Consider the following 25118-nt stretch of genomic DNA (forward strand, 5'->3'; position numbering starts at 1 on the left):
TCGAAAGATTCCCCTTTCGTTTCCGCACCACTTTTGTACTTCGTTTACAGTATCATATGACCACAGTACCACTAGGCTGGATTCAGTTCCATGGTGAGAAGTGGTGGTCAGGATGTTGTGGCTATTAAGTGTACACTGCAGAGGAAATACTTAACAGAGTAACAAAAATTTTCTAGAGTTCGTATTAACTCGTTAGAATTACATCGTCGAGTGGTACTTTCCCATTTTCGAGTAGAGTCTGAATCTGAATCTATGTCCGTGTGGGTTAACGGTGTTGAAAACTGTAAGAAAATTAAATTCCTTGGTGATCTCACCCATTATTATAGAAATTGAATAAAATCTTTCCTTTACCTTTTCTTTACCAAATAAAATATATTAAACAAAGAAGAATAATTAATGAGCCTATTGCATCAGCCAGGTGGTAGATACTCTGTGAGAGTGTTGACCTTGTTCATTACGCAACCGCTTATCTCTCCGTGTTTAGAAACATGACAAGCTGAAGAAGATGCGTGCTGCTAGAAAGACTAAAGCACGCGTACGGGATACCACTCCGTCTGCGGACTTAGAAAATTTCTGATGAGTAGCGCCAGCCGAGAACCGCTAAGTGTACATCTAGAGACGGGGGCTAGAGGAGGCAACAGTTTTGTCTATATAAGTAATGAATTACCTTAGAAAATAGAATAAGGGATGGCAAACTTACGTTTCTAGCATTTGCTGACTTATTGAAAGCTTTTGACACTTTTGACTGGAATACTCTCTTTCAAATTCTGAAGGTGGCAGGGGTAAAATACAGGGAGCGAAAAGCAATTTACAATTTGTACAGAAACCAGCTAGCAGTTACAAGAGCCGAGGGACATGAAAGGGAAGCAGTGGTTGGGAAGGGAGTGAGACGGGCTTGTAGCCTCTACCCGATGTTATTCAATCTGTATATTGAGCAAGCAGTAAAGGAAACAAAAGAAAAATTGAGAGTAGGTACTAAAATCCATGGAGAAGAAATAAAAACTTTTAGGTTTGTCGATGACATTGTAATTCTGTCAGAGACAGCAAAGGACCTGGAGGAGCAGCTGAACGGTATGGACTGTGTCTTGGAAGGAGAATATAAGATGAACATCAACAAAAGCAAATCGAAAGTAATGGAATGTAGTCGAATTAAATCAGGTGATGATGAGGGAATTAGCTTGCGAAATGAGAAGCTAAAAGTAGTAAATGGGTTTTTCTATTTGGAGAGCAAAGTAACTGCTGATGGTCGAAGTAGAGAGGATACGAAATGTAGACTGGCAATGGTAAGAAAATCTTTTCTGAAGAAGACAAATTTGTTAACATCGAGCATAGATTTAAGTGTCAGAAAGTCGTTTCTGAAAGTATTTGTATGGAGTGTAGCCATGTATGGAAGTGAAACGTGGACGATAAACAGTTTAGACATGAAGAGAATAGAAGCTTTCAAAATGTGTTTCTACAAAAGAGTGCTGAAGATTAGATGGGTACATCACATAACGAATGAGGAGGTATTGAACAGAATTAGGGAGAAGAGAAATTTGTGGCACAACTTGACTACACGAAGGGGTCGGTTTTTAGGACATATTCTGAGGCATCAAGGGATCACCAATTTAGTACTGGAGGGCAGCGTGGAGGGTAAAAATCGTAGATGGAGACAAAGAGATGAATACATTAAACAGATTCAGAAGGATGTAGGTTTTAGTAGGTACTGGGAGATGAAGAAGCTTTCACAGGACAGAATAGCATGGAGAGGTGCATCAAACTAGTCTCAAGACTGAAGACCACAACAACAACAACAACAACAACAACAACAAGCAATGAATCTGGTAAGAAGGCTTTAGTTTTCATGCAGCCACGCGAGCAACAGCATGGGACCGCCCACACAGAAGAAGGCGTACGTGCTTTACAGTTTAAGTATAATCACGGAGTCTGATCCTTTTTTTCTCCGATGAAGATGCGTAAACTTCCATCGTCTTTGAGAAACAGTTCGCTCATATTTTCGTGGAACTTTAAATACATTCCGCGACTTGGCCCCAAAGTACATTTTAAAGAAAGGTGCCACTGCCGTATTACAGGTGCAAGTAGGAAATTAAGAAGTATTACAAAAAATAGTGTAACAAAAACCTTCAACAGAATAAGGAACAGGTTATTGAGAGATGTACTTCAACGACTAAAAGTATATTTGCCGCTGTAAAAGTGTTAGAAAGTGGAAGGAACCTGAATATAGTATTACGCAGGGGTGAAAAAATTAGCACAAGATAGTAAAAAGTTTATGAACGGCTTCAAAGGAGTCGAAAGAGAGATAACTTATAAATTAGCCATCGCTTAAAAATGAGCCCGTTTGGTCCAAGTGGTGCCTCTCCACTTTCCCATTGAATTTTCTGATATTGAGAAATTAGAAGGAGCGATGTGTTTCTATTGGTAAAAACCTTCACTAGCCAAGATCGCAAAAAATCGTCTTTAGTTTTGACAACCAGTTTCGACATAAGCGACTGTCATATTCTAGTCTTAGAATTTTTTATTTTTTTTTTTGTTCCTAAATGTGTTCACTGTGAGTTAGAACCTCACGCGGTGGATAAAACAGATTTTCTGATATAAAACACAATTAAAAACACCTGTGCACATGGCCATGTCCGCATACATAGCGTTCACAAATTATGTTAACTCTTCAGAATCTCATTCAGTGCGGTTCATTATTAGTTATAGTGATAAAGCTAGCCACAAGGAATAAATTATGTGTGATGATAATGGATCCAACAATGAATGTTTTGCATTACCATCCTAGTCTTCTAGTGCTGGTACGTCATTTTTGTTATATAGCTGTCTTGTTACTTGACGTTGACGGTTTCGGGTGGGTGTTTTCTTTTACCAAAATGAAATTCGACATCTTAGGCAAAACAGTTGTAAATAAATTTTACATATGACCGTTTATGGAAGACGTGAAAGTGTATCCTGCCGGCCGTAGTGGCCGAGCGGTGTAGGCGCTTCAGTCTGGAACCGCGCGACGGCTACGGTCGCAGGTTCGAATCCTGCCACGGGCATGGACGTGTGTGATGTCCTTAGGTTGGTTAGATTTAAGTAGTTCTAAGTTCTAGAGGATTAATGACCTCAGCTCTTAAGTCCCATAGTGCTCAGAGCTATTTGAACCATTTGAAAGTGTATCCTAAAAATAGTTCTTGGAAACATTCTAAATCTACGTTAGCAGAATGATCCGAGCCACAGTAAAATGTGAAACTTACAGAGCTTCCAGTTGAAGACAAACTGTCAAGGAAGTTCCTCTAACTCAACTTTCGAAGAAAAAGTGGTAATAATACTTGATCTCATTCAGTTTTTAGTCTCCCACAATACAGTCAGAAGATATTTACCAGAAAATACGAATATTCGACTGTTCGATGAACCTTCTGCCAGGGACTTAAATGTGATATGTAGAGTTTCCATGCAGTTTTAGATGTAGATGTTCTGTAGTTAGTACAAAGAAGATGTTCAGATTCAACAGTCAAATCCAGTTTCTTAAACATTATTTATCCTAGGACTTTTAACGAGTTCAACATGCAATTCCGCATTCCTCACACGGAAGATTCTGTGCATTGTTATACTTTTGCTAATAAACTCAAGACACAGCTTTAGCAAAACGACGAATTGCATCTACGTACGCCTAAAAAAATTCAAGAGTCCTTAGTTTACAATAGAACCTACTACGCTTTTTATTTTGATTTATAATTGTCTCTCTGCTTTCCTAGGAGAATATGTGAAATAGATTATTACATATTTAATTTATACGTTTACAGTTTGGATTGCAACCAGCTGTCAGAAAAATTAGGCTTTGTGTACTGCAGAGATGAAGTGACTGGATCTAACGGTTCCCAAGAAATTGTTGTTTGTTTGGTCAAATAGATCAAAACAAGAGCACCATCTGGAAAACATGTTGTACTGTACGGTGATACTTGTACAGGAGAGAACAGGAATTGAAAGACAGTCATGACATTAATGAAACTAGTGTTACATAAAAAGAGCACAGTGTCCGAAGGAGTGGTATAATATATTGCCGAATCAAGGAAATAATCTCTACCATGTCACTGTGATGAAAAACAATGCCTTCTTGTGTGTGTAGCACTTGATGAAGTCAATCAACAAAAGGGAGAGAAGCTAAAAACCACCCCTTGTCATGGCTAGAGATGCTGTTAGTTCGTTACCAAAGAGTGATCCTTTCACACTTTTTCAAGGAAACTCTTTCTGTGGGCTTACGACTTCACAATTTGGATATCAAGCAAAGCTCTAAAAGAGGACACAAGTTTCTTCCTGGCTACCACACTTCAGGGAAAGTTGTACACAGGACCACAGATTGTTACGAAGAGGAGAGGAAGGACATGGGAGAAGTTTTGCCCTTCAGTCCACCAGATCGTTACTAATATTTCCAAAGTCTTCTTCCTCAGAGAATTGTGAAGACATTGGTCTAGTTAGTGGAAATGATAGTACTGACGACGAATAACGGAGATTAGGTAAAACAATGTAAATACAGTGATACTGACTGCTGTGTGTATTTCGGCAGTAAATAAAATCCTATATCTGTTTATATAACATGTGGTGTAACTTCATTTGGATCCATACTAATGCATAAAATTTATTGAAATTGTTAACTTGACTTATAAAAAATAATCTGATAACATATATGGTAGAAAAGTAAAAAAACAATGTAGTGTAGAATTTTCTGTAACATCTCAGTGAACCATTAAATATCTCAAAACAAGAATAATGCGAGTTACTCAACTTAGTCTGTAAGCGGTTTAGATGTAAAAGAAACCTTGAGACTATTGCTGTCACGATGAGTGGTGTTCATCTCGACCCTGACGTTTTCAGACCTTCTTAAGTTAATCTGAGGGACATTTATTCTAAGAATAGGTGCGATTCCAGATATTTTTTCATAAATAAAATCACAATGTTTATTCTGAAGTTCTTTCACCGCACGGATATTCAGAGTGTAACTTAAAAGGTTGTGGCAATTTCCATAGTTATTAATTTGCCACATTAGGTCTCCGATGTTGTGTTGTCATTAGCTGCAGACGCAACTGTACCAGTAGTATCTGTGGGCTACATACTATTTCATTGTTTTGCCATTACAGCGCTCAATGGCTACATGTTTGTCAATTTCATGCGTTTCTTTAAACCACGGGGAGTAGTCCATGGACCGCTCTTGAAGGAAGATGGCAGATCCATCCACGTTTAGCCATCAAGTGTTACTAGCGGCCAAAGTTATATAAAGAGGACTTTCTTGTCAGTTACTTAGAGATGGCTCCCATGATTATTCAGGAGCAGCTATGTTGTAATGACAGTAAACAGTTGGATGTGAATTTGAATGTCGAATGTGCAGTAGATCAGAAACAGAGCGTGCACAAATTGTTATGCATCCCATAGGATAAGAAGGGCTGAATGTGTAGTAAAATGAGTGAATTTGAATTATCCGAAAGCTGATTGTTCGATAGTGGGATACATCACAGCGACCACAGCAGGAGCACATTACAGAACAGGAATCGTTAAAATTTCGCTGTTATAAGCTATGTTGACTCCTACATGGCCAAAGACGGCTGTTTTACCTGCATATTTTACGCTCTCTTTGTGTGTCAGATGCCGATTCGTCGCTGAGGAGCAGTAAAGCTTGGTAACAGCGGACCGCGATTATATGGTCTATACTGCATCCAAATGATTTGCGTAACACAAAAACAGTAATTTGACCCCGCAATGATAAAATAAGATTGCAATGTTCGACTTGCAGAATATATGGATGTGATGGCACGATAACTGCGTTAAATCGACACGTCACCAAACCAGTCGTCTCCTAAAGTAGTTAAAAGGCTGCCAGATAAAGATTCAGAGTACACAATTAGTAACGTGATTTTAACCAGATGCCTGCTAAATAAAAGCGTAAGTGAACCTGAATATCATCATCATTATTACTAGGTTTTAAGTCAAGAAAGAAACGTGTTCTTACATGGAGCTGTACAGAAGACAAAAGGCAATAGCGAGAACACTTCAGTGTCTCATTTATTTGTAAAATCTTGGTAAACGAAATAACAACGGCGATTGAGAGGTTAGTGTAGATATAGAGTAGAATATGATCTCTGACGCAGCGAGATATTTTTATTTATTACAAAATCTAATGTTGTGGGTAGTATACACCGTCAGTGCTATTTTGGCCGCTGGTATGGGTACTGGAGGCCATCTTCTTTGTGACGAAGACCAAGTACTGATTGTGAGTACAGACGGCCACTGTTTTTGTCCATGTCACAAACAAGATGGCTTCCAGTGCCCAAGGCAATATCTCTTGTCGGCCGTATAATAGCATTGTGTATACTGGAATCAAGATGCTGAGAACAGTGCGCCTGCAGGGGTGGCCGAGCGGTTCTAGGCGCTACAGTCTGGAACGCCGCGACCGCTAAGGTCGCAGGTACGAATTCTGCCTCGGGCATGGGTGTGTGTGCTGTCCTTAGGTTAGTTAGGTTTACGTAGTTCTAAATTCTGATGACCCCAGAAGTTAAGTCCCATAGTGCTCAGAGCCATTTAAACCATTTTTTTTGAGAAGGGTGCGTTGCTGTTACTTCCTGTTCAACTATTTCACTCTTACTGAAGCGTGCACGAATGTGTAGCTAGTGGTCACTTAACATGGAAGTTGAGTAAAAGATGTTACTGATGAGCAATTTTGGTGATCAGATGGCCTCTAACGAAGGTGGGTTTTATCACACAGGGGAGGAATGAGACAAAAATGTAGTAACGCAACGTATCCAAGTACTCAGCCAAACGAAAACAGGACTCAGTCCAAGTCACACTTTGTTACTGCGACAACAAAGTGCGCAACTGTTTTTTTTTTTTTTTTTTTTTTTTTTTCGCTCGTGCAACTTGCTTTTGTTGACTAGTAGTGAATCCTGTAGAGTGTCATTCATTTCTGCAAATTTTTCAGAGAGAGCAGTAAATTCATTTTGGCAATTAACCAACATCCAGAAATGCTGTCACTGACCTGGTGACGTGTCGAAAGTGTGTCCCAGTCATTTTAATTGTTAGACATTCTACAAACAGAGATTAAATATTAAGGTCACTGTACAGCAGGCTCTGAAAAAAAATTTATACGTATATACAGAATCATATACACGTATACGCACAAACGCAAACACTCACACTCGCACACACAACCCACACACAATGCGCACACAACGCAACATTCACACAACACAACACACACACAATCATACATTACGTAACTAGGCAGTCGTATTGGTACATAATAAACGTCACGCTCCACGGCTGCTTATGTTGTGGTAATGTCGCGAGTCTTGGGAATTTGTGTCATCGCTCTCCTTTGTGTGGTGGTATAATGCACCAGTACCTGACAGCCGATTCACGAGTTTTCAGATAAACGGATAGCGATGAACAGGGACGAGTGGTTGCTCCAAGCGTACAGAGACGGCGAGTTCACGGGGCCATCAAGATATAAAAGCCTGGCAACGAACACTTCGCGAACGTTCGGCTCCGTGCAGAACCCACGAGAAACCAGTAGTTAATTGAAATGGTTCCCTTTAATAGTCTTAATGTAGTCGTGTTCTGTCGGCGACTAGCATGCTTCTACGCATGGAGTCGAGAATCATTAAACGAGCTTGAAGTAGTTGCTCGCTACCCGTCGGAGACGTCTGCTGGCACTCTTAAAACCTGCAAGGTCACTTGCTTTGACATACGCCCAAGACCTCTCTTTCTGTTGGGCCCGCCGAGTTTACAGATGACGACACAGTTCCCACTGGGAATTAAAAGTGCATTCCTCACTTTGCGGTGATTTATCCTAAGTTGACAGTTCAGTCTTACATCTGTAAGGCATTAGTCTGACTGAACAATTTCTAGTGGAAGAAATGGAATAAACTTACGAAATTTATAAGTTAAAATTTTTCAACTAAATCTCCTTACAGTACGAAAATATCTTGTTGGCGCCCACCTACATAGGAAACAATAGTCATAACAATGAAGTAAGAGAAAGCAGAGCTAGCACGCAGCGATTTAAGTGTTCGTGTTTCCCTCGCTCTGATCAAGAGTGGAATAGTAGAGAAATTAATCGAAGGTTGTTCAACGAACCCTCTGCAATAACTTAATTGTGAATTGGAGATTAATAATGTAGATGTATATGTAGGTTGTTTCCGTGGTAACAAAGATTAATTATGTGTCGGTTCCCGACCATCACACTTCTGAATCATGAATCACAGATATTAATCTCATACGCGATGTAATGCCTTAAAAGTAGTCACTGAGGAGTTGGCATATATATATATATATATATATATATATATATATATATATATATATATTCGGGATGGAAATGCAGTAACAGAATTCAAATATCTTAATCTGTTGCGGTAACTCGTACAATAAAGAATGAAAGCAACGAGGCTAAATTAGCGCCACACAGACCCCTAACACGAAACTTGCTCGCAGATTAAAACAGTGTACATTACAGGAACTCAAGAACTGTCCGACTCACAGATTTAATCAGTCAGTAAGTTTTATAACAGTTCACACTGCGCTGCAGAGTGGATAATTCACTCTGGTTCAAAATGGTTCAAATGGTTCTGAGCACTATGGGACTTAAGATCTGAGGTCATCAGTCCCCGTGAACTTAGAACTACTTAAACCTAACTAAACTAAAGACATCACACACATCCATGCCCGAGGGAGGATTCGAACCTGCGACCGTAGCGGTCGCGCGGTTCCAGACTGAAGCGCCTAGAACCACTCGGCCACACAGGCCGGCAATTCATTCTGGAAACAACAAATATTTTTTACAAAGTTTGAGCCCAGGCCATACATTCAAAAGCCGATTCCAGTCACCAGTACCAGATGTATACTCTGCCTGGGTCCCTCGGAAAGTTCAAGCCATAAGTAATCCTACTATAATATTAAAAATCCTTATTAAAACCTAGTAATAACAAGTTTACACTACGGGATGTGCAGGGTAAATACTTTCAAAATATGTAAACACAAGAAGTATCAGAACACTGAAAATTTTTAATTATTAACAGGAGCAATACCCTCCAAAATACAGAGAAGATAAGAACAATAATAATTCTTAAGACACAACGAAATTCCAGACGTTGGGCAGGAGCAGGCATTGATTGACATCTACAGAGAATGTTGAAAATTTGTGGCGCTTCGGAATTTGACCCCGCGTCTGTAGCTTAATAAGCAGCAATTCTGACCACTAAGACATCCGGACACAGTGGTTATCGCAAATGCGCGGACTACCCTAGCATGCCTCCCGTCACACCCAAATTGTAAAATTATTCACATACTAGGAATACAGTGCCTCATTACTTGCGGAATTTCGCCGATTCCAATAGGAGTTCTATCCTGGTGAGCACTCGCAATGAAGACATCATTGGCCGTCTCGTCTTAGATATGTGTAGGTCAGAAACAACAGATACCACATAAATAAATAATAAAACTATCAATCTTAAATAATAAAGTCAATATAATGGTTAAGCTGCAGAGAACAAAGAGCAGAAATCAATGTAACTACAACTATGAACTTTTGAAATTTCTGGGTGAAATTTATAACTTTATGAACATCCAAAAACATAGAACAGACCTAAATCAAACACAAGTCCAAACGATCTCTATTATGACCAGAAATCAATGGAAAAACAGTGCCTTACATTGTGTGAACATAAGAAACATTACTAGGATTAGATGGCACTGCCGTTCTTTACAGAAGCTGTTGAAACTTGGCAACGAAACAACACCAGCAAAGATTAGTCTTGTAAGAACTACAGGCACTGTTTGCGAAATACGAAAATGTTGAAAACGAATGTTCAGACCTTTATTACCAATTTTAATTCCTTTGTTATGACAGTCGGTGCATGAAACGGACTCAGCGGCAGCAAGTTTCATAGTCCATCCTGCCTCTGACAGTACCTCGTGATCTTGGCCTCGGGCTACCACATGTCCAACCAGAAAGCAGTACTGCCAGCGTGTCACCTTCTAGTTGCTAGTGTGCAAATCCCACGGCCCGCGGCAGACGCTGCTTTGCACTTCCGCTACAGTCTTAACTCCAAAACAGAGAGCACTTAAGACAGCATTGGGTGAAGAGTAAAAACATCACTTATGGGGAGATCCAGAACTCTGGTGAGACATGACAGCACTAGTTGCTAACTAACTGACGCAGATAACATAGACAACCTCTGTCAATACTGGCGGGCACGGCTCACAGCCTGTTCAAACCTAAACTGAAATTTTCAGCTCTAACTCATGGGACATAGTTCTGGTCACTTTCAGCATTAGAGAATCTACTGTGTTAGGCATGACGAGTAAGCTATTTCATGCGTCTCTCTCTACCTTCTAAGATTGGGCGATGAGGCCATATTCCACTAGGTGATGTGCTCACCTTTATTTTTTAATGACATCTGCCTCAAACGTTGAACGCACGTCGACGCAACGATCACGAATTGTAGAGGAATATTTTAATGAATTCTTCTTCGGTGTGGTATCTGCTGCGATTCTCTCTGTAAGTGGCGGATGTGAAGCAGTAACCAATACAAAACAGTAATAAATAATTTGGCAATGATAGTTTCATCACTAAGTAAAAATTCCTGATGGATCATGCTGTAGCCGTCAGAAGAAGTGGCCACCGTTTTCTGCATCCTGGTGATTCTTTCTGTAGAAGCTGCACTCTCACTCAGGGCAGAGATAAAATTATATTTACCGGATACCATCATGGAGATGAAGGCTCGAGGGGAAATTTGGAGTCTCAGATTTTTGTGGAGTCTCTAGCATTTTCCGGCTATGTTGCTTTCTGCTCGTCGGTCAATTTGTGCTGCAGTGACTGGGAACAGGCTATCCGCTGGTCTAAATTCTTATGATGGAAGGCATTAAAATTGTCCTCACTAATCCGCACTTCCTCTCACACGTCCGTCGCTATCACTTTCTTCGAATCGATCACACTTCTTCGATGTTATTTTACGGTAGATCACGGTCTTCCGGTAAGTGCCAGGTTAATCATTTACTTCCAATCTTAAACAAATTTTCCGCTTTCAATTTCTGTTTCATAAAGTTGCACGCACATCTCACACATACCCGACGCGATTTCTCCCACAAATTACGCTGTTTCAATAAATTATGAGGCTTCAATCTTCATTGGGATTAGTGAATGAATCTTCTCCAACTTAGTGTGCTGGAAATTACGGGATGATTCTAGACGTGCGTCGAAAAGTAATTGCATGTATTCATATTCAACATTAATTGCAATTTAAATATCGGACCATTCAACGAAAACTTCTAATACGCAATGAAGCTGATGCCAAAGCATCTCTTCATCCATTCAAAGTTACGTAAAATGAAACAACTTATAAAATTCTAACCATACAGTTCTTCGACCTCTCTTCGCGAGAGTTAGAAATTTGGATTAAGATAATAGTTAGAGATAATCTGCAAAAGAGATACGTCGTCAGTTGTAAATGGGCTGCTCTGTTCAACGTAGGTTTGTTAAGCAATGGCCGCCCGTGGCGGCCGAGCGGTTCTAGGCGCTTCAGTCCGGAACCGTGCGGCTGTTACAATCCCAGGTTCGAATCCTGCCTCGGGCGTGGATGTGAGTGATGTCCTTAGGTTAGTTAGGTTTAAGTAGTTCTCAGTTCTAAGGGATTGATGACCTCAGATGTTTAGTCCCATAGTGCTCAGAGCCATTTGAACCATTTTATTAAGCCATGGTCAGAATGACTCAGAACTATACAGAACTGTGCGACAGACTCTAGTGCGATGCGTTACGTGAAAAATATAGCTATGATGACAAAGACTGCTCACTAAAACTTCAGAAGCGTACGTTTTAAGCGTGTCAAGTGATACACAACCGCCCACTGTATCAAGTAAAGTATCAGCTGATAGACTAGCGCAGCAAATTGAGGTTTTTTTTATAGTTTATAAAATAGGTTCGGGCACACTCCACCATCCATGGCACTTTATGTAGCACTACTACTGTGAGAGGGACTTTTCCTCTTAACGCGGGGAGCGCCCGCAGTCATCTAATTGAAAGCTCGTCGCAGACATTAACCTACTAATCATATTAGGAAGAAACACATTACCCGCTGTCTTGAGCTTTTGAGCCTACATAATGATTGGTAGTGTGAGTTACCTATCACGAAACCCACGTTCCATGAAAGTCTGAGATGTTACGAACTGAATAACTAACAGCATACTGCACAAATGTAAGTAAATGATGCACTGCAGAAGATTGGTTGGTCATGAATTTAGTTCAACGACGGTAAAGTAATATAATTTCCAGTTTTGTTTCAGTCTTTAGACGAAATCCTCTTTTTTTATGTATGGGAACTGTCCATCACCGGCAAGATGTTCCTAGTATCCTCCTTTGCTTACATCCGGTATAATGAGCGTGGAGATAAAATTGACTAGACACATTCCCGCTTTTACGGACGTACACATTCGTGTGTTGCTCCTTTGCGAATGGAATAGGAGGAAGGAGAGTGAGTTCGTACTGTTACTTCACGCAGCTTGCTCCACAAACCGTAAAGAACAATAATGATAATGAGAGAATTGCGTGAGTTGATTAAAGGCAATTAGCGGCGTGTTATGAACGTGCTGGGGTGGACGTCGGATATGCTACGCAGGATGAAATTCCAGCTTAGAGGAATCTTTTGTTTGTTGCACCGATCGGAGAAATAGATTAGCTTCAGCGGCGGAACACCGCCAGCGAGATTATCTCGGTTCTTTACCGACAGCCCTCAAATCAGCCACCGGCCCGGCCCGGCCCGGTGTTGCCACACCGCTGAAGTGTTGCGCGCCGCGGCCGCGGCCGCTCCTTTGTCTCGGGGTCTCGCGGGGCCGCAGTGATTAAAGACGGGTCATTATTTTCGCTCTCCTGGCCTGAAGACGGTGAGCAGATCGAGCACAGATTTAGTTTTCTAACAGCACTTTGGAGATTATGATTTAATACCTCCAGAAAGTAATTTCGCGACTCTTGAATATTAATGCCTCTTTTCAGGAGTCGCCGCCAGAGTTAATCTGGACCGAGTGAGGCGGCGCGCCAGGCCGGCCAAGCCCTTATTATCCGCCCCCCGCAAACAGCCCCCTTGGACCACCGGAGGGCGGCCCCCAGCCAGGGAGGGACGCGGAAGGCCCTGCAGGCCAGCGGCCACTCAGCCCGCACGGCGACACTGCACTCAGCTGGCCTCGAGCTTACATTTCAGAGAATTATGTCGCTGGACTTGTATCTGATTTTCTTCCGCAAATCAACGTTTCTTCGCAATACTTGGGCACTGAAGTGGCACTATAGTACGAAGCAGGACGTAAAAGTAATCTACAGCCGCTTTAATTCTCTTCTAGGACATAATTTTATAGGGGTCGATTTTTTTCGCTTTGGGAAGAAAACCTTCATTACTATTTGCTAATTAGCTGACTTTCCACGTTGAGTGTTGCACTGAGCGACAAGATTTTACTGACAGTTTGTAGATTACTTGCGTTTAAGGTTTCTACAATGATTTCGAAGAGAGGTGTCGAATAAATAATGGAAGACTGTGTTCTCGGCCAGCTTCGACTGAAAAAGTGGGGAATTTCTCGTGTGACACTTCTGCTCTGTAGTTTCTTGAATTAACGATGGGTGGCGAGACTATACGTAGCCTTCAAAATCACGTCTGTAATGGAGTGCGTTCTAACAAGAGAACTGACACTGAGTTTCTTTTGGCGGAAAACCAGAGCATCGCAGATTTTCATAGCATGGCGTTTGAGATTACCAACGAAGACCTGAAGCAGTGAACAAAAGCACGGCGAGTTGTTGGACGAGCCGCCTGTCATCATTGCATAAGTTCGCGCGAACCGCCACCCGCACACAACTATGACTCGTGCTATGTTGGAACGTGCGGACACTCTCATTCGAATTCGTGGGCGGATGACAATCAAACACATCGCTGCACAACTGGACTTCTCTATTCGTACTGCTGGCACACTCGTCCACCAGTTGGGGTGCCAAAACGTGTGCGCCTGCTGGACTCTTCGCCGCCAATCAGAAGACCACGAAGAGGAACGAAGGACCATCTGTGCGGAACTGATTGCGCGTTACGAGGCTGATGGTGAGAATTTTTTTTCGAACATACACGATGAATCATGGGTTCATCACTTTGAACCTGACACAGAATGACAGTCACCTCTCCACGGAAAAAAAAAAACCTTTGAAAGCCGCACCCTCAGCCAGTGAAGTCATTGTGGCGGTCTTCTCGGACTCTGAACGGGTTATTCTGTTTGATTTCCTCCCTCACGCTGCGATTATCAACTCTGAAGTGTTTTGTGATACCCTCAAGAAACTGAAGAAACAGCTTCAGATTGTTCGTCGCCACAAAGATTCAGACGAACTTATTCTTTTCCATGATACCGCAAGGTGTCACACAAGTTTGCGCTCCAGAGAAGCACCCTTAAGACTTCCTTGGACTGTCCTTCCTCCTCCACTCTACCACCTGGACCACGCACTTTCCGACATACATATGTTTGACCCCCTGACGTAAGCACTCTGCGGGAAGTAGTGCATATATGATGTGGAGATTACTGAAGAAGCAAGACGTTGGCTCCATCGCCGACCGCAAGAGTGGTACCATGGCGGGCGTATTGATCCGCCCAGTAACGTGGAGGAAATCCGTCGCTCAACGTGATTATGTTGAAAAATAGAGTTTTGTAGACAAAATAGTGGGAAATAATATGGTCTATTGTTATCCTGAATAAAACCAACCGGCCTCCAGAATAAAAATGTGTTGCTTCACTGGTTTAACAGCCATCTTACATAACAAGATGCAAAATAGGCATCAAAAGAAATACTTAGCTCGTGCTTCAGAACTACGTCTTCTGTTTTATACAGCCTGCATACATGTTTATTCAAGTAGTAATATACTCTCGACACATTTTGCATATGGATTTTTGTTTATCATCGTGAATCCATTAAAGTCATAACGTGTATAATACACTCCTGGAAATTGAAATAAGAACACCCTGAATTGATTGTCCCAGGAAGGAGAAACTTTATTGACACATTCCTGGGGTCAGATACATCACATGATCACACTGACAGAACCACAGGCACATAGACACAGGCAACAGAGCATGCACAATGTCGGCACTAGTACAGTGTATATCCACCTTTCGCAGCAATGCAAGCTGCTATTCTCCCATGGAGACGATCGTAGAGATGCTGGATGTAGTCCTGTGGAACGGCTTGCCATGCCATTTCCACCTGGCGCCTCAGTTGGACCAGCGTTCGTGCTGGACGTGCAGACCGCGTGAGACGACGCTTCATCCTGTCCCAAACATGCTCAATGGGGGACAGATCCGGAGATCTTGCTGGCCAGGGTAGTTGACTTACACCTTCTAAAGCACGTTGGGTGGCACGGGATACATGCGGACGTGCATTGTCCTGTTGGAACAGCAAGTTCCCTTGCCGGTCTAGGAATGGTAGAACGATGGGTTCGATGACGGTTTGGATGTACCGTGCACTATTCAGTGTACCCTCGACGATTACCAGAGGTGTACGGCCAGTGTAGGAGATCGCTCCCCACACCATGATGCCGGGCGTTGGCCCTGTGTGCCTCGGTCGTATGCAGTCCTGATTTTGGCGCTCACCTGCACGGCGCCAAACACGCAACGACCATCATTGGCACCAAGGCAGAAGCGACTCTCATATCTGAAGACAACACGTCTCCATTCGTCCCTCCATTCACGCCTGTCGCGACACCACTGGAGGCGGGCTGTACGATGTTGGGGCGTGAGCGGAAGACGGCCTAACGGTGTGCGGGATCGTAGCCCAGCTTCATGGAGACGGTTGCGAATGGTCCTCGCCGATACCCCAGGAGCAACAGTGTCCCTAATTTGCTGGGAAGTGGCGGTGCGGTCCCCTACGGCACTGCGTAGGATCCTACGGTCTTGGCGTGCATCCGTGCGTCGCTGCGGTCCGGTCCCAGGTCGACGGGCACGTGCACCTTCCGCCGACCACTGGCGACAACATCGATGTACTGTGGAGACCTCACGCCCCACGTGTTGAGCAATTCGGCGGTACGTCCACCCGGCCTCCCGCGTGCCCACTATACGCCCTCGGTCAAAGTCCGTCAACTGCACATACTGTTCACGTCCACGCTGTCGCGGCATGCTACCAGTGTTAAAGACTGCGATGGAGCTCCGTATGCCACGGCAAACTGGCTGACACTGACGGCGGCGGTGCACAAAGGCTGCGCAGCTAGCGCCATTCGACGGCCAACACCGCGGTTCCTGGTGTGTTCGCTGTGCCGTGTGTGTGATCATTGCTTGTACAGCCATCTCGCAGTGTCCGTAGCAAGTATGGTGGGTCTGACACACCGGTGTCAATGTGTTCTTTTTTCCATTTCCAGGAGTGTAATTAGTGCAAGGGACAGAAAGGTGTTACAGGAATATCATGGGATGTGTGGATAACAGAAATGGTTCAAACGGCTCTGAGCACTATGGGACTCAACATCATAGGTCATCAGTCTACTAGAACTTAAAACTACTTAAACCTAACTAACCTAAGGACATCACACACATCCATGCCCGAGGCAGGATTCGAACCTGTGACCGTAGCGGTCGCGTGTCAGTGGATAGCAGATTACAAAAACACAGACAGCAGTATATTGCAAAGGACGTGCAAAAACATTAGTAATAATAATAATAATAATAATAATAATAAAACAAGGCAACAAACCGTGTTCGTTTAGTCTCAAGCTATATTGCAGTCTATACCCTTTACTTTTCAGCGAATAACAGAAAACCTTAGAAGCACCAAAGGCCTTAAGCAGTGTTGCAGTATGTACCCTTTAATCTTCAATTTATACACACACTAAGTGCTGGAGGCATTGTACAAAACTTGTTCAGCAGTACAAAATGCATTCACCAGTTTTAACAGATATCCTAATAACTTGAGCGAACCACAGAAAAGATAGGAAGGAATCCTGAGTAAATTGCAGACATAATACAGCAGCTGCGGGCTAAAAATAAATTTTCACGGAGCTGAACACAAGTGTTTTGGTAAATCAGTAACTTTTTAAAAAATGTGACAATTTTAAGTATTTATATTGTACGAATATTGTATCCAGTGGTGAAATCTGGGACAGATACTGAGACCAAGTTAAGGAGGGGTTAACGAGCGACGAAGCCCCTACGTGGGCTAATAGGGAACAATAGTATAAGGTGGAAGATTAGAAAATAATACTTAACATTACCGTTGAGAATACACGCTTTTATGGTGTAGAAATATGGTCACCTACGTACGACAGAAGGGATAAGATGAGTGAGGTAAGTAGACTGATTTTGTGAGAAACTTAGACGGCGTTTACATTTGCGACATCCAGGACTTACGTTAAACACCAAATTCCTTACAATAACCTATAACAAGTACTTTTTAATTAATGTTATGAATGAAAGTAATACAAAGAAATTGGTGTCCAAAACTGTATGACGTTTATAAAAAAAAAATGATGTTTATACAGCCAAAATGCGATAACATTGCGTAATCATCATGCATGAGGTACCATTTGGCGGTCTGTTTTGCTTAAAGCGTTCTTGGTATAGTTTCATCAGTTTGGACTTACATGATATGGCACTAAGCTGACGAGATACTATGTATCTACACTATGTGATCATAAGTATCCGGACAACCACAAAAAAAATATTTTTCATATTAGGTGCATCGTGCTGACACCTACTGCCAGGTACTCAATATCAGCGACCTCAGTAGTCATTAGAGATAGTGAGAGAGCAGAAAGGGGGGATCCTCATAAGTCACGGACTTTGAATGAGGTCAGGTGATTGTTTGTCACTTGTGACATACGTCTGCAAGCGATCGATTTCCACACTCCTAAACATCCCTAGGTCCACTGTTTCCGATGTGACAGTGAGGAAACGTGAAGGGGATCCTACAGCACAAAAGCGTACAGGCCGACACCGTCTGTTGAGTGACAGATACTACCGACAGTTGAAGAGGCTCGTAATGTGTAATAGGCAGACATCTATGCAGACCATCACACAGGAATTCCATACTGCATCAGTATCCACTGCAAGTACTACGACAGTTAGGCGGGAGGTGAGAAAACTTGGATTTCATGGTCGAGCGGCTGCTCATAAGCCACACATCACGCCGGTAAATAGCAAACGACGCCTCGCTTAGCGTAAGGAGCGTAAACATTGAACGGTTCAACGGTGGACAAACGTTGTGTGCGGTGACGAATCACGGTACACAATGTAGCGATCTGTGGGCAGGGTGTGGGTATAGTGAACACCCGGCGAAAGTCATCTGCGAGCGTGTATATTGCCAACAGTAAAATTCGGAGACTGAGGTGTTATGGTGTGGTCATGTTTTTCATGGAGGCGGATTCCATCCCTTGTTGTTCTGCGTGGCACTTTCACAGCACAGGCCTACATTGATGTTTTAAGCACCTTCTTGCTTCACACTGTTGGAGAGGAACTCGGGGATGGCGATTGAATTTTTCAACACGATCGAGCACCTATTCATAATGCACGGCCTGTGGCGGAGTGGTTACGCGTCAATAACATCTCTGTAATGAGCTGGCTTGCACATAGTCCTGACCTGAATCCTATGGAACACTTCTGAGATGTTTTTGAACGCCGACTTCGTGCCAGACCTCACCGACCGACATCGATACCTCTACTCAATGCAGTGTTTCGTGAAGAATAGTCTGCCATTCCCCAAGAAACCTTCCAGCACCTGATTGAACGGATGCCTGTGAGAGTGGAAGCTGTCAGCAAGGCTAAGGGTGGGCCGGCACCATACTGAATTCCAGCATTACCGATGGAGGGCGCCAGGAACTTGTAAGTCATTCTCAGCCAGGTTTCCGCTTTCTTTTGATCACATAGTGTATGTTGATGAGTGTCATTTTGCATTTTGTCATTCATAAACTTGTTTTAAGTTTGGTAACGTAAGTTGTATTCGATAGTCATGGTGGTCCTTCTGCTACAGTTTTGATCACATGTTTCGCATAGATATCCATACTCACACTATAACAGAACAGGAGATTTTGGAGTGTCGCATCACTTTTTTGACTGAACTGAATGCTACCAAATTGAACTCTTTCTCAATGGGAAGAAATGTTAAAATGTGTATGAAGCCTGGGGAATGTCTGACGGTAATGTTTTTAGACCAAAAGTTCCCTCAATATACATGTCAATCAGTGGCGTATGCTGTTTGTTCCCGCGTGAAGCTGGTCGCGAAAGTTGCATTAGTGACGTAAAATGGGGACGTCACAACTCGTTTGAGTGACTCTGTAATGCAAGATGATGAGCAGAAGATGGATGTTTATTTCTGGGGAAAAAAGTTCGTCCGCAACATAAATCAATGCACATAAATAAGCAGAGAGACACATTGTTAACTGAGAGTTATTAATCAACACAAGTAATCACAAATATGAAGTGTCTAGGGGCACGCATCCGCATTGATTTCAGATGGAGCAACAAACTAAAACTGGTCACGGAAAGGTAGTTCTGGAATATTCACCGACAGTTAATTAAATGGAGTTTGTTTATTGCTCGTTACTAAGTGATTAAAAGCAGGCAGGACTAATAAATGAATTAAACTCGATCGAAGAACGACGCGTTTCGTACAGTTTTGTTTAGACAACACGACGATGACATTGGGAGGCGGACCCTGTAAGAACGACGTTGTATGCTGTACATGAGCAACGAATTGTGCCGTTAATGAGGACGCAGGGGGTCCACTGATGAAGTCGGAACATCACGGAAGCTTGGGTAAAGATACAAAGACTATACACCACGTTCAGTTCAACGAAAAATCTTCAGAAGCTATTTATTGTCCGTAACGGAGAGATTTCTTGTCAAAATTTCGATAGCATTCGCTACACAAAGAAGTAAATAATAAAATACTTTCTCTTACATGAATTTTGCAAAATGCGCATGGTGATAAAATCAGAGAAATTTGAGATGCACAAGGACAGAATATCTACTAATACGCAGAGCTGTTTATGGTCGAATGTTCTAGTTATTCAGTTCAAGAGTTGCCAGATGCCTCAGCATCAATGGTTTAAACAAATTTCAAGTAATGTTTCGCATGGTTTGTAGGCTGATCGAAAGCCATTTGGCATCTTATAAGAAAAGAGGCACTGCTTAATCACCAGATGAAAACAATGTCCTCCACGGGTATCTATGGCTGATGGGTTTCGTGAATCTGTGTGAAAACAACATGTGATCAATTATATATTGAAATGATATTCACGGACTTAGATTAATGCACGTTTATTTTATAAACATTGCGCACATGTGGCAAACTGAACATGGCAAATGTCTTCATTGGAAAGGATATGAAATACAATATCGTTTCTGTTTCAATTAAAATTACTGTACATAATGCAGGGGCCAAAAGGTCCTGGGCAAAACTGACGGAAAGAAGCCTCTTTTCCGAACGTCACGACTGAGTACACTTTATGTAGTTGGGCACAAGTAATTACGTTAACCGCAGCACTGAGGTGAGTTTATATGCACCAGAATTAACACATACACCACAAAATATAATGAGAAAGTCATTGCCCACTTTAAATTCACTGTAACAAAGGCCTTATGTCCGAATCGCGACAGAATTTAAATGAATGAAGTAATGAATTCGGCTGTAAAAACATACCAACTTGATCGCAGGGTTTGTGAATTTCAAACAACGTTAAACACGATTAAATTCCTAGTACAGCGCCTCGCTGGCTGCCGCTTCGCATCTCGAACAATCATCTCTCCAGCGCTATCTGACATCCAATCTTCCTTCGACAGACCTGCAGGACCGGATGTTCTCTTGTCTTTCTCCCAGAACAAAATGCGCAAAAGTATGGTTCATTAGCTCTTCAAAATACGTATAAATTTTGACACGGTTCTTATATATTTCAGTATAACTGTTTGGCTATCTGAATGATCTTAAAATGGATCCCAGTTCGATACTAATCATCGAGTAAATAAAGAAAGCAACTTTGGCTGCCTTTTCACTGTAATGGTTACATTAGTCATATACAGCGTGTTACAAAAAGGTACGGCCAAACTTTCAGGAAACATTCCTCACACACAAAGAAAGAAAATATGTTATGTGGACTTGTGTCCGGAAACGCTTACTTTCCATGTTACAGCTCATTTTATTACTTTAAATCACATTAGTCATGCAATGGAAACACACAGCAACAGAACGTACCAGCGTGACTTCAAACGCTTTGTTACAGGAAATGTTCAAAATGTCCTTCGTTAGCCAGGATACACGCCTCCACCCTCCGTCGCATGGAATCCCTGATGCGCTGATGCAGCCATGTAGAGTGGCGTATTGTATCACAGCCGTCCACAATACGAGCACGAAGAGTCTCTACATTTGGTACCGGGGTTGCGTAGACAAGAGCTTTCAAATGCCCCCATAAAAAAGTCAAGAGGGTTGAGGTTAGGCGAGCGTGGAGGCCATGGAATTGGTCCGCCTCTACCAATCCATCGGTCACCGAATCTGTTGTTGAGAAGCGTACGAACGCTTCGACTGAAATGTGCAGGAGCTCCATCGTGCATGAACCACATGTTGTGTCGTACTTGCAAAGGCTCATGTTCTAGCAGCACAGGTAAAGTATGTCCGATGAAATCATGATAACGTACTCCATTGAGCGTAGGTGGAAGAACATGGGGCCCAATCAAGACATCACCAACAATGCCTGCCCAAACGTTCACAGAAAATCTGTGTTGATGACGTGATTGCACAATTGCGTGCGGCTTCTCGTCAGCCCACACATGTTAATTCTGAAAATTTACAATTTGATCACGTTGGAAAGAAGCCTCATCCGTCAAGAGAACATTTGCACTGAAATGAGGATTGACACATTGTTGGATGAACCATTCGCAGAAGTGTACCCTTGGAGGCCAATCATCTGCTTATAGTGCCTGCACACGCTGAAACAACTGCTTCTCCCGTAGCGCTCTCCATACAGTGACGTGGTCAGCGTTACCTTGTACAGCAGCAGCTTCTCTGACGTTGCATTAGGGTTATCGTCAACTGCACGAAGAATTGCCTCGTCCATTGCAGGTGTCCTCGTCGTTCTAGGTCTTCCCCAGTCGCGAGTTATAGGCTGGAATGTTCCGTTCTCCCTAAGACGCCGATCAATTGCTTCGAACGTCTTCCTTCGTTCTGGAAATCTGTATTGATACAAACGTATCGCGCCACGGCTATTGCCCCGTCCTAATCCATACATCAAATGGGCATCTGCCAACACCGCATTTGTAAACATTGCACTGACTGCAAAACCACGTTCGTGATGAACACTAACCTGTTGATGCTACGTAATGATGTGCTTGATGCTAGTACTGTAGAGCAATGAGTCGCATGTCAACACAAGCACCGAAGTCAACATTACCTTCCTCCAATTGGCCCAACTGGCGGTGAATCGAGGAAGTACAGTAGATGCTGACGAAACTAAAATGAGCTGTAACATGGAAATTAAGCGTTTCCGGACACATGTCTCCATAGCATAATATACAGTTTTGCTACAATTTTTCTAATATTATAGCTGAATATTAATTAGAAAACATTATTATAAAACTTATAAGTTATTTTATAAACCAGATTGATGTGACATCCATACATTATAGTAATTTTAACTCTGTCTCTTTGTTTTAATTACAATCCATTAGTTTTCTTGGAGTACTAACGCTTGGTTATACTAGATGTAGCTTGTTATCTCATATAATTTTCGGATTGTCTTCCTTCCCTTTGGAGCAACAATCATGCGACAGCGTTATTATACGGCTACAATCAGCTTTATTTTGTTGTGTTGTAATTTAGGTAATATTTCCTATTGGTATCGTTGGTGTTATTGTGTGATATGTGGCTGTTTCGTAATAATTAGTGCTTCTATACTTTTCAACAAAGTATTTGTACTGTTTTTTGTGTGTAATGTCAATGTAGTCATTAAATATTTCAATGGGTATCTGTCCATAGTGGGTAGATGTCCGATTTACTGGCATAAAGAACATTCCGCATAGATTAATTGGAGTCCTCGAACCCAGCTGGCCAATCTGCCTCTTTGAACCTCACGTTACCGCTAACTTTTAAGACTTACAAGATTTAGGTTAGCATCTCACTTTTGTAGAGCAGAAATGGAGAAAGGAGGAGTTGCACATTCATCAGGAACTGTCATAAATTTCAGAACATTGACATTCATAAATTTTTGCATAGAACAGCATATGGAAGTATGTAGAACTTCATAAAGAATGTAGAATTTCATAAAAAATCCTTCATAATATTAAGTGTATATCAAGCACCTGCAGGTAACTTTAATCTGTTCATAAATCACCTTGAACCTGTACTGGCCCATTTAACCACCAAAAACAAAGAAGTAGTGGTTGCTGCTGACTTCAATGTGCATTTCCTTAAATAATCTCCGATTAAGAACTTATTTGAGCCAGTAACACTATCATTCAACTTAATTCCCGCCGTAAGGTTCCCAACTAGGGTAACCAAATGCTCATAAACAGCTGTTGTTAATATTTTTATAGAAAAGTCCAATGAATAAAGTTACATTAAAAAACCAACAATCAATGGTTTCTGAGACCGTTACATGCAGCTCTTCTGATAAATGTTAATACTGAACAAGATATAAAATCTGTTAAATCTCATCTGAAAAGGGTAATTAATAAGGCAAAAATTGAATGTTTTAGGACATTCCTCAGAGACATTAACTGAAGTGATGTTTACAGTGCTCATGGCATGAATGAAAAATATAACACTTTTGTTAATAAAAGTGTTTACCTTACTTGAACACTATTTTCCCCAAAAACTAACCAAGGTTAAAGCAAAGTCTACAAAGAATCCCCAGATTACTCAAGGAATAGAGGTATCCTGAAAAAAAAAGGAAAACTGTATTTGTCAATCCTAAACAGTTCTGATGTTGACGCTATAGCACATCACAAGAAATACTGTAAAACATTAAAGTAATTATATTACAATGAAAAGATAATCATTTCAGATAAAAAAATAATGTCAATGTGGGATATACTGAAGGAGGAGACTGGTAGAACCAGACATGAAGAGGGGGCAAGTACCATTAAGAGTAAATTGTACATTGGGGACAGCTGTATATTGTATTGCAGAACATTTTAACAAACATTTTATTACGGTTACTGAAATGATGGGGTTGTCAGGTACTGTAGATGCTGGCATAAGATACCTGAGACCAGACATTTCAAGTAGCTTCCATAATATGAATTTGACACTCAACCCCTCATAAAATCATTAAAACTTTAGCATCTAGTGGGTATGATGAAACATCAACAATGTTAAGTAAAGAATGTGATTCTAAGTAACATAATAAGCTATCTGTTTAACGAGTCGTTTGTCAGTGGAATATCTCCTCAATGGTTGAAATACGCCACTGTTTAAGAGGGGAAGTAAATAAATATCGTCCAATTTCCATCTAATTTCACTTGTGCAAGCATTCTAAAAATTTTAGAAAAGATAATGTACAATCGGCATTATAACCATCTTGTCACAAGTAACATACTGGCAAAGTGACAGTTCGTATTTCTGAAGTTTTCTAATATTAAGAAGGCTATCTACGCGTACAGTGAAAGTGTACTTAGTTCATTAGATACAAAATTGCAGGCATCAGGTATATTTTGTGACCCATCAAACGCATTTGACTGTCCAGGCGAAGAGGAGCACCTGGTCCCCAGCACAAATCCGCCCGGCAGATCTGTGTCGAGGTCCGGTGAACCAGCCGGTTTGTGGATGGTTTTTAGGCGGTTTTCCATCTGTCTCGGTGAATGTGGGCTGGGTCCCCTTATTCCGCCTCAGTTACACTATGTCGGTGATCGCTGTGCAAAAAATTTCTCCACATACTCTTACTCTACCATTACTCTCCCACACAAATATAGGGGCTATGCTAGTCTGGTTTGAGACGTTCCCGGGGGGGGGGGGGGGGTGGGGGACTGACCCGCACAATTATTCTGGGTTCGGTGTAGGGCGGCAGAGGGTTGAAGTGGACTGTGGTAGTCGTCGTGGGGTTGGGGACGACTGCGGCTGCGGATGGATGGATCCTCTCCGTCGTTTCTAAGTCCCCAGTTAACAT

The sequence above is a fragment of the Schistocerca gregaria genome, chromosome 5 (genome assembly GCF_023897955.1).
Source record: "Schistocerca gregaria isolate iqSchGreg1 chromosome 5, iqSchGreg1.2, whole genome shotgun sequence".
NCBI classification, from domain to species: domain Eukaryota; kingdom Metazoa; phylum Arthropoda; class Insecta; order Orthoptera; family Acrididae; genus Schistocerca; species Schistocerca gregaria.